This window comes from Halyomorpha halys, unplaced genomic scaffold (genome assembly GCF_000696795.3).
Source record: "Halyomorpha halys isolate HHAL.00 unplaced genomic scaffold, Hhal_1.1 Scaffold24.1, whole genome shotgun sequence".
Lineage (NCBI taxonomy): Eukaryota > Metazoa > Arthropoda > Insecta > Hemiptera > Pentatomidae > Halyomorpha > Halyomorpha halys.
In genome coordinates, this window is record NW_027107648.1 from 192,291 (window position 1) to 199,691 (window position 7,401).

A 7,401-nucleotide genomic window follows, 5' to 3' on the forward strand; every position below is an offset into this window, starting at 1 on the left:
TTTAGATGTCCTTGAAGATGGCTGGAATAGCCGAAACGTTGGACTAATAAGAAATAAAGTGTTGAGACAGTATTGGATACAATTTGTGGTTTGATTTAATAAATAAATATGCATTCAAACTTGTATAAATGTGTATCTTTTTTTATCTTATTCAAATAATCATTGTTTTTATAAGTAAAAATAATTTTTAAGCGTGAAACTGTGGACACATGACAGTATGGATAACTGCTCTATCTGTAACTCCGATGAAAAGGGAGATACCTTTCACTTCTTGGGAACCTATTCCATATATAAAGAAATTAGAATAAAATTTTCCAGGCAGTGGATCTGCTCTGCAGAACAATTATTCACTTTGTTAAAAGACCCTAATTGGAGTGCTCTTTGTAACTATGTATGACAGACTACACGAGAAAGAGCTCAATTGGTTAATATTTGAGGAACTATGGTACTATAACATTTTGTCACCATTTCTTTGTTTTTGTTTTTTTAACATAAATACTACATTGTTATTTAAATTTTGGAGTAGTTAAAATCATTGTTTTTAAAGTATATAATGTATTTTTTTTTTAAGGTTTTATTAGTTATGTTTTTAATTAAAATTTTCATAGAGGGATGTTTTTTGATTGTCTTTATATGTTTTTTTAATTGTTCTTTGGATCAATTATTTGTATATTTTTTTTAATAAACACTTTTTATATAAAAGTGACTGACTTGTAAAATATGAAGGGTACAGTGGGAGGAAGGTGGGGTGAGGAACAAAAACTAGTTACTTTCCAACCATCTTCAAAATTATTATTTTTTTATTTTTTTACTTTATATAATTTAGCCAAATAAATGTTGATCAAAATGCCCACATTGATATTATTACAAATATAGATATAAACTAGCAGGTAGCCGAGTGGGTAAGGCACTGGACTCCCAACTCTTGGGCCAGCAGTGGATCTACTTTGGGAGACTGCTGTTTTTTTTATTGAAAAACAAAGAAAATACTTTCATCAAAATTTCATATTTTTTAAAAATACTTTGCGGTCACTTGACAGACCTTCAATATTTTATAATAATTGTATATTTTCTGAAATTTCTATAAAATTCAATTATATTGTTACACCAAATGTAATTAAGCTATCAATTAAATTAGTAAATTAAGTCAGTATATCATCCATCACTTTCATCTCATTCATTTATTATATACTAAATAGAAACATCTGTACTCGCGTTCATGAGAGGATTGTTTTATTTCCAGGTACGCTCTTGACACTTTCATGTACCCTGAAGAGGCTAAGTGCTGTATTTTAGATTGCCATGACATGGCTGATAAAAGTGCCAACTTTTGTATGAAGGTACCTTAAGGTGTGCAAATAAATATTAGCCTAGGAGCCCTCAGAAATTTTAAGTTTCAGTAGAATATTTGAATTTTTGTAATTTAATTATTTTTTACTCCTTTTTTTTTATGGAATTTGAAATATTTTAGAGACATTTACCAAAGATGGTAACCTATTACCAAATCAAGAGAGTTTATTTACCTTCTTAACTATCAGCAAAAATCTTATAAATAAAAGTAACTAGCTGGAAATTTTGAATAAAATATTTTAATGTGTTGAATAGTAAATGAAAGCATAGTTAATAAGCTTTAAAATAAGCCATAAATCATCCCTCAACAGAATATTTTGTAAATCTACAAGAATATTTGTGATCCAAAATGTGATGAAATTCATCTACTTTGAAAAATCTGTTAGAAAAACTACTCATATAAAAAAAATTAGGAATTATATTTGTTATATATTTAGTTGGTGTTAATAATACGCAAACTATCATGGTTATCTGTACCTTAGTGGTTCCGGCTTTGGATGATGATCCTTATGAGCTGAACATTTGATTAAATAAAACTTTGTGGCAGTCTTGGAATTTACCAACATAAACAAAATGAAATAATGTATTAAATTTTTTTTTTTTATTGGTTTCTATTCATCCCTCAATTCTCACTGTGTTGGTGTTCCTCAAGGTAGTATCCTTGATCCCATTCTCTACACCGTCTATAAAGCTGACATCCCAATTTCTTATTTAATTATAATTATTATATAATTTTTTATTTAATTATAATATTCGTTCGTTTGATAATAGTTTACATTATCATTCATATTATTAATAATGGTTGATATGAAGGCTATGTAATATAATGATGGCTAAAATAAGAAATGTAAACATTTGATTGAATTTTTTCAATTTGTCTTGCAAATACTGTGCCAATTGTTGTACCACCTCTTGTATTTTAATATAAGTGTATAAAAACTCACAATCATTTCATTTCTGGCCCTATCTTTCCACTTTTTGTCACTCCCTTGATGTAGCGCCAAGAAACAATTTTGAACTATGACTCATCATAAAGAGGATGAAATACTGAGCATTTCCCTCATCTACAGTTTTTAGTTTTGATATATTTTAATCTAAATGCAAAACATATCCAGCAATGCTCGAATAAAACCATTTCTGTTTCACCTTAAACATTCCCCTGCGTTGCAAAATTACCCTGTATAGTTTAATTTTACATGAGTTCTAGAACTTCGGCAAAAACGTTTCACTTCAAAAACTTAAAATGATGGTTGCAGCCCTTAAAAAATCTGAAAAATTACAGTAACAATTTTTTTATTGATCAGATCACAATTGCAGAATGTGTCATTCACCACTGTTTAAGGAGCAACAAAGGGTGCCCCAAACCTCTATGAGGTGGGTAGACCTGTGTTGGTGAATAGAAATGGCATTATAACAAGAGGATAGCTACATCATCTTTGTATCTATTGGTCAAGCAAAAGTAGGTACAAACCAAACACTGACCCCATTATTATAGACAGAATGGTACAGATTCAGTTGATAACTTTTGGTTTTTTAATTTCAATAATTAATTTTTATAACAGAAAAAACCCCTATGGTTGAATGGTTTTGAGAGTTGTTAAAAAAGTCCCAACTCCTCAACCTCAACTCCTTTAGCTACAGATGGCCCTCACCTCACCAAACTGCTGCATTTGATAAATCCTTCTTTAAGTGAGCTGCCTCCCACTGGTATTCCATCCCCTCATCCATACTCCATGCTTCAACGACTTTCTCATTTAAATCCCTTCTGTTCATCCATCCATTCCTACTCTAAACTGAATAAATATTATATTTAACATAGACACATAATATTTGAAAATATCGAAACTACTTTTTGTTATTTTATTTAAATTTTTTTCTTTGATCTTATTTATTAATTTTTTTTATAGTTTTTAAAAATTACTCACTATGAAATTATAGTACAAGTAGTAAGTAAGCGCGGCCAAACTGTTTTTGGCCTATATATTGTTGAACCTAAGAATTGTTCTGAAGAGACAGTCCCAGAACAACAAACTATTTTTCATTTTTATTCCACTTGACCGCATTATTAAGCACTTTTATATTTATATCCTGAAAAGAAAAATCTTACTCCTTACTTTATTAAAGTAGTTGATTAGTTTTTACTTGGTTTAAGTATTAAATTAATTACAAAAAATGTTTTAAAAATTCGATTTAAAGGATGTAGTCTGTTAAGATAGAATAAATTCGAAAATGTCAATATCCAATGCACTATGTTTTCTGTAGTAAGAATCTTTAGCAATATTCTGCAGAATTATTTTTTGTCCTGGAAGTTCTGGATCCAAAAAGTTTATATAGTGCATACCAAATCTATGATTGAAACAGAAAAAATAATAAAGTTAGACATTATATAATAGGAAGTAATAATGGGGAACTGTTTTATTTTTTAAAATGAAATATTTTTAACCTTTACACTTAGAAATACAGTTTCTCTCAATATTGTTACAGTTCAGAGAACTTTAATGCTCTCGTTGATTATCACAGAAATACAAAATATCAATAATCAATATAACTTCGTCCTCCTTTTCTTAAATAATAAAAGTGCTGTAAATTATCAAGAATATTTAAGCTAAGGGTGCCTAGGTAAAACCTATCATATAGTACAGTTTTGATAAGTGGCAGGTAAGAAAATAGACCACATGGAATGGCTTATAAAAATAAAAGTAAAAAAGTAACTTATAAAAATTACTTAACAAACTCATAAAACAGTATCTTATAATTTAAAGTTAGTTATTTTCAGTCCTGTTAATGTTTGAAATTTAAATGAATTTACCTGTACTCATCTCTCTATTCGAAATTGTTGATTATACTCCCTATTATTTCCTATTACCTTAGAACCATCATCTACAACACTTTTTAAAAAGTTATTTTAGTAGCTCTGTTTAATATATAGTTTTTAAATTATACCAGTTACAATTAGAATATTTTTTATTAAAAAACCATTCTAAAATATTACATCATAACATTTCACTCTTTCAAAACCGTAATCACAGTATCCATTCTCTGTAATAAGTTCAGAATTAGAAGATTCAGGTAAATTTTCACCATATTGATTTCTGGACCACGTATTGTAACGCATTTCTGATGCCTTCTGGATAAACCTGAATAAAAAAAATAAAATAAAAAAATAAACATTCCTAATTAAATATGAAGAAGATGGTCAGGAACGCAATAAAAAAAACAAAAATAGTGTTAACTATTTTTGTTCTTTTTGACTGCAACCCTGACCCATCTTCTTCTTATTTGAAATTATTTATATATATTATATTCCTAATTAAAAAAATAAATAAACTGGTAAAAGCTAATTATCGGGTCTTTAAATTAGAATTCTTCTTCTTTTCTAAGTGCCACAGGCTAATTTGTTTCTAGGTCTCCACAATGAGCATTTGCCAGATGGTTAAATCCTATGGGGTCAGTTTCTGATAAGTTTTTATTTTTTTATTAAGTTGTATTTGAATACTTAACAAGGCAAGAGCATACTTACATACATTTTGTTTGTTCTTTGCTTTATCTTGAAGGACTGTTTTATTTTGAATTTTGTATTTCTAATATTTCTTAAGGTTTTATTTTGATTTAGTTTTATCTTTTTCAACTCAACAAAATAAATGTTTTTAAACCAAGCCAGGGTGTTTTGTATTGTTCTTTTTTTAAAACTTTTCTTCAGAAAGACATGGTCAATTTTGAGATGGCTTTAACAAGCCCAAAAAGTATTTTCTTTTATTTTCTACTTCCAAGTGGTTTTTTAATTTTTTGTTAACTGTAAGTTAACTTCCTTTCTTTTTTTTAACAACCATTCAGTCTATATTTTTTGTAATTAAAATTAAATTAGAATTTATTTCGTAAATACAGTTAAGGAAGTTTGGTGTGGTAGTGCGTAAATAGGGTCTTCGTTCGTCACCTATACAACATGCGAGCTTTTTTATTTTATTTTATTTATTTTATTTTTTTTTTTTTCTTCTTCCCGTACCCTCTAAAACAGAAATAAAAAGTGAGTTAGTAAGTGCATTACTGTGAAAAAAGAAAAGTAATTCGTGTTGTGTCTTACCTTTTACTACCTTTGATATTTTAAGGTTACCTGTTATATTTAATTTTACATATGAGCTATCCATTCAAGGAGCTATTTTGAGTCCGGAGGTGAGGGGCCTCCTCGTGTTGTATCGCATATAAGATAAAAATAAAAATAAAAAGTAAAAATAAAAATAATATAGACGATAGATAATGGTGAAATAACAAGAGAAACAGTCAGAAATCGAAAAGAAGAGTGAGGGAGGGGGTTGGGGTGCATCAGAAGATGGAGCTATGAGGTGATGTTAATAGGGTTTTTGGAACCTTTCCTGCCCTGCCACCTCGCAGGAAGGGGGATGGGGTGAAAGACTGGAATACTGGATCCAAGCGAGCTGCAATGGGATTACGGCCTATATACGGACTGATAAGGCAGTCTGGAGTCTAGAGTCAGAGTTAAGAGGTACCCACCAGCTCACCGAATTTCTAACTCATATAAAAAAATAATTATAAAAGAGTTTTTTATCTATAATTTATATAAATATTTATGATTTCATCTTTCTTCTTTTTTTTTTATGTAAAATAGTTGATTCCTCTTAAATAGTCACTCCTTTATTTACTTTATTTTCTATTATTAATTCGACCGGGTTGGTGAAGCGGTTCGGAAAGTCCTTTTGAAAATTGGAGTCTGTTCGCAAAAATACGTCTGATTCATTATCAACCTCTAACGTGAGCATCAGTCATTAGAACCTTTACTAGCCCAATAGTGAATAGTAGTGGAAATAGAAGAAATGAACTGCCGATTTTTATTATTGTTGTATTTTGAATAATTGAGCATGATAAAATGAAACTATTTGAAAACAAAATATACAAATTACAAAAAAAAACTTAAAACTATTACAAAATTATCTTAAGGTTAAACAAAAGTGAGAAAAAAATGTCTTTATATAACCGGTGATTGATGGGCCTCCACTGTGGTAGGTTGTTTATGTCCTCTTGGAGGTAGATCGACAAACGTCACAAAATGATTAAAACGACAGAGATGGCCAGAATGCTGGGTACTACTAGTGCATAGTGAGGAGACACTGGAGGCGATGTATCTGCACACAATGAGACGCTAAGATGTCATCTGTTCATCAGCCGTATAAATATTAACAACCGAGAGTTGATTTATTTTGTTTTGTATGCCATCTGTTACCAAACATATGTTAGCCGCAACAGTAGTAAATAAAAAATTTAAAAAGACAATTTTTTCACTCCCTCACCATGTCACCATAGTTATACAAGGAGGGAATTTTTTCTCGACCACGTTTAACAGCCAGACTTTTCTCTGGTAAAATTTACCCGCTCTATGAGGCTGGAAAGACCCCAGGAAAGCTCTAGGACCCACAGAGTTGACTCACGGCTACAGTAACAGAATTTTATCAATTATCAACCTATAACGTTAACGCTCCTTGGGGAAAAAAAATTAGAATTATTTCACTCCTTTTGTTCTACTATGGAAGCTCTATTTCATTTCTATAATACATTTTTAAGTAGTAAATAAAAAATTAAAAAGATCATTTTTCACCTTCTTACCATATCTGGTCCAGCTAAGGCACTTTAAACATTATTTTTTGATCTACAATTGATTGTTTATTTCAATTCACTAACTGATTTAGTCAGTAATTACATTAAAAAATACGCCTCATCATTTATTGAAGTCATTAAAAAGAAATTTAAAAAATGTAGGCAAGACACGTTTCTTTCATTCCCTCACTTACCCTTCACTCTCTCTTTTCAACATTTTTTTTAAACAATAATTTAAGGTACTCCTGCGTGGTATATAGTGAATGTACTATGCCACTAAGTAGATACGAATTTTTGTAGCTCAAAATTATGAGACTTTAGAAAGTGAAGTCTGCGCATCGTCATATAAATGACCCATATAGTAGAGAGAGAAAAATGCTTTATTCATCCATGCTGGCCAAATACATCAGGTTGCTACATTACACAGCATACTAATCAATTCGT